We start from the raw sequence: 4,147 nt of genomic DNA, 5'->3' as shown, positions 1-4,147 counted from the left end.
TCACCTCTGAGGGTTTTGAGTTTTGTCTTGAATTCTCAGCTGAGCTTGAACTTTGCTAACCTTTACATCCCTTAGGTCTAGCACAGCATCTGGTACACATGTGCATGCAGATATTTAGTAAACCAGTAAAGACCATAGTTGGAGCCAGCCATGGGTTCTTCAGGCACAACAGTCTTGTACAGAAACCTTTGCCTTGGTACACCTTCAGTGTGAAGCTGGATCCTTAGAGGCCATTAAGGAGTTGGGATTTGTGACTCATTTTCTTTGCTGCATCTATTCTTTAGATTGGATATTGGAGGGGTGAGGGTGACATTTTTCTTTATAGCTCCAGGTAATTTACCTCAAAGCCAATAGGGAGAGGCAAATGCCTTTAAGTGATGGGTTTTCTATGGGTTTTGAGGCACAAATAGACACTTTTCAGCCTCCACAAAATATAACTCTCTTTATGTTATTTGTTTGGGAACTTAGTGAGCTGGTATGGTCTAAAACACTTGTTTCCTTTCTGGTCCCTTGGCACTGAATTGGGAAACAAATGTAATAGGGAAGAAGGGATGGTGCACCACAGGTGGTATAGTTGCCTAGTTGGAGGAAGAGGTTGGTACCTGCCTTCCTAGGTTAGCTCTTTTCCAGGTTCTAGCCATGCTTGTTAATGTATTCTTGAGCTCCTATTTATTGAAGGAACTTCTGCTGGTTCTGCTTTGGCCCTCTTGAATCTTTCAAAAGGCACCACTCTTTGGCTCCTCCCTGATGTCTGAGATTACGTGCACACCTGTCCAGTGTTTTGGCTTCTTGGGAGAGGATAGTTCACTAAGCAAGGGAGGTCCCAGATCCAGATGCATCATATGTAGCTAGGGCAATGCAGAGTTTTCACTGCTGAGTAATAATAAAAGCATCTAGTCAGGCAAAGTGTAGTGTGGACAGAGCAGGGATTTAATAAACAGAAGCTTGACCTAGTCTTAACCACCCATCTCCAGGAAGGTGGGATAAGAGTGGGCAACGGTGTGAAACTTCTATAAAAACAGGAGTACTGAGTGATTTCTGGCCAGGAAGGCAAGCTAGGAGCTGTCTGAAGACCCGTAGCCATTTCCCTTACTTGTGGTCCTTTAGGTTGGTTGCAGAGCCCTTTGCCTAGCACTGGCCTGACCTAGAGAGAGGCCCTTACTTCAAATGTTTGCATTACCAAGGAAACAAGGAAATGGGCATCGAAAAGCAAGGGCAATGGGTGAGAGAAGGGCTATTTACAATCTGGTCACTCTCATCAAGGGGAAACTTTAAAAATGAAACTTATGGTTGCCCTATCTGCTGCAAACAAACCAAAACAAACAAAACCTTATGGGAATGATTTGGAGGCACTAACTGTACGAATAGAGAGCAACTTCTCCAGCCGAGTCCCACGTTAGGGGCGTTTGAGTCTCCAGCCCAAGAGCAAAGTCTGTTCCAACCAGCTCTGGGCCCGACTGGCGTGGGGCAAGACACAAATGTTAGGGCAGCAGAAGTCGTGGGTTCCATTCAGCTGGCCAAGGACGTAGAACTCCAAATACCCGAAGAGGCAGCCAAAGCTCCAAAAGGGAGAGGGTTTCAGCGAGCGGAAACGGCCCAGGGGCCCGGGGAGGGGCGGCTGGGCCGGCTTGGGGCCAGGCCGGGCTCCCACGGGGGCGGAGCCAATCTCCATTAACGCACAGCCTGGGCGGGGCCGGGCCAGCTGGGACCAGGCGACAACTGAGCCCTGACCCTTGCCTGGCGCCAACCTCCAGTATTCCAGAGGCTTCCGCTAGACCACAATTCTCAGGGGCTTGCCCCGGCAGCCTCCCTCCACGGCTTAGCCTCACCTCCCGCGCTGCGGGCCGTGTGTGGGCCTCCGCGCGTAGCACACCGGGAAGTGTAGTTTTTTCCTGGTATACTGTGTCAGAAAGGGGAACGGTGGGACTGCATTTCCCAGAGTGCAGCGGGCCGGGCGAGGGAAGGCAGGGGGGAAGGGACAGTCGGTCGCAGACCGCGCTGGGTTGCCGCCGCCGCTGCCGCCATCGTGCCAGCCCCTCGGGTGAGTTGTCGGTGCCAGCACGCCGGGGCGGGGACTGGGCCGCAGGAGCCGCTCTCCAGGACGCCCGGAGGCTCCGCTGAAAGTCCCTTGGCGGCCCCTCCCATCCCCACCCCGGCGGCCCGAAGCCGCGCAGGGCCCGGGCCATGTGTCGCGCGCGACTCCGCCTCCCGCCGGTCCTCTGAGGCGGCGGCCGCGGGGAACCCAGAGGGAGCCAGCCAGGCGCCTTTCCGGGCGGTACCGTGCTCGCGGCTGGTGCACCGTATTGTGCCATGGCCGAGCCCTTTTCTGTGGTCGGGATCGTCCGGATGGGGCTTTCAGGGCCCCGCCCCGTCTGGTCTGGCCCGGCCTGCTCGAGTCCGGCAAGCTGTGCAGGCAGACTAGCGGGCAGACCCCAGCCCCGCGTCCTGCCACCCGCCTGCGAAGGATCCGGGGATGGGCAGCGCCACCCGGCCGGCTCCAGAGTCAGCATGGGTAAGGGCGCCCGCCTGCCACAGCCGGGGCTTGGGACCCTCATCCGGTTCCTGACCATAGCCCGGCTAGGGTGTAGGTGAACGCTCCTTTGCTTGTGTGCTCGCTGGGAGTGCACGACACCTACTGCTCCCTCGGTGGAACCTATGCTGTGGTTCTGCGGCGAGGGCAGGGTCAGGGAATCTGGGCCGGGAGGAAGTTCCACGTGGGAATTTAGTTCTGGCTAGCCTTGGAGTATTTAGCCTGATTTAGTGAGGCGACTCCAGGCTGGTAGGCCCAGCCACCGCCCTCTCTATCAGTGACCAGGCCCCTGCTCTGGGTGGGTTGACTGGCTGTGTTAGTGGAGGAAGAGAGGAGGAAAACGAAGGAGGTGTGAGCCTCTAAACTGCTGTTAGATTTCTTAGCACAGATTAACCTTCATAACTGCTTCTCTCAGAGGCAGCACAGAACTACCCCACTGGAGAGGGTGATTCCATAAGATGGGATAATAAGGTGGGACTTAATGCAAGGTGGGTGAGTAGAATCCAGGCTTCAGGCCCATGACCCCAGTGCCAAACAAGAGGTAGGGCTGAAATGGGCTTTGGGGATGGGGCACCTTTGGGCTGTCAGGCTCAGATTCAGACTCTGGGGGTTTTCCCAAGCTTGGGTGGCAGAACTAGGATTGGAAGCTGCAGAAAGTAAGGATTCTCATCACTTTTTTCTCACTTCCCAACAGCTGAAGCTGCCTATTGAAAAGGCAGGAAGTTAGTTGTACATCACAAAATTGCCCTTAAAGTGGCACCAGAGACCCCATTGAGATGTGGGGGAAAAATAATATCTAGCCAGAGAGAATTATCCTGAATGGCTTTGTAAAGGCACCTCTGATTAAGTGATGATCAATTTAGGAACCAGTCTGGAGAAGATTCAGGGACCTGGGAGAGAGATAGCTTATCAGGCCTTGATTCCTCTGATTCCCACTGGGACTTCTCAGCCACAGTCCTTGAAGGGACTGAAGAAGCCACTCAGCTTCTGCAGAATGCCAGGTCTCTTAGAAGGGCTGAGTTAGATCCAAGATGCAAAAAGCCTCTAGCTTTTTTTCTTTCCTTGAGTATTTCCTCAGATAATGTTTTTCTGTTCATTGTGTTCTTGACTTGGAAGTTTTCTTGCATTTGAATTGCTCTGCCTAGTCATTCTCACTGATCAAGAAGAACAGGCAAGGATGCTGCTCATGTCCTTGTAGGGCATGCCCTCTGTCTGGATGCAACCCTACTAGTCCACATTCTGGCCCATGCCAACATGGAGATCAGGTTGGTCCAACAGATTCAGGAGAAACCCAGGTTGTCAAGAGAGATGGGCAATGAAGAAGGATTACCCACAGGACACATCCAGAGTCAATGAGGTGGAATCTCTTAGAACTAGAAGCACTTGGGTAGTGCCTATAGCTCAGTGTGTAGGGCGCCGGCCCCGTATACCAAGTGTGGCGGGTTGGAACCTGGCCTCGGCCAAACTGCAACAAAAAATAGCTAGGCGTTGTGGCAGGTGCCTGTAGTCCCAGCTACCTCCTGTCCCAGGAGGCTGAGGCAAGAGGATCGCCTAAGCCCAGGAGTTGGAGGTTGCTGTGAGCTGTGATGCCACAGCACTGTACTGAGGGCAATAAAG

The 4,147-nt window shown here is 53.7% G+C and overlaps 1 protein-coding gene across 1 annotated transcript in view; it reads left to right on the top strand.

Moving 5' to 3' along the window:
• The first annotated feature begins 1,925 nt into the window (after window positions 1-1,925).
• NUTF2 (nuclear transport factor 2) overlaps window positions 1,926-4,147 on the top strand; it is a 21,385-nt gene continuing 19,163 nt past the window's right edge. The window contains exon 1 of the mRNA XM_003799381.2: window positions 1,926-2,041. The gene's annotated coding sequence lies outside the window, so the exon portion shown is untranslated. The remainder of the gene's footprint in view (window positions 2,042-4,147) is intronic.

The sequence above is a fragment of the Otolemur garnettii genome, unplaced genomic scaffold (genome assembly GCF_000181295.1).
Source record: "Otolemur garnettii isolate 467f Iridium unplaced genomic scaffold, OtoGar3 scaffold00151, whole genome shotgun sequence".
Taxonomy (NCBI): domain Eukaryota; kingdom Metazoa; phylum Chordata; class Mammalia; order Primates; family Galagidae; genus Otolemur; species Otolemur garnettii.
This window is presented reverse-complemented; position numbering and strand designations above follow the sequence as displayed.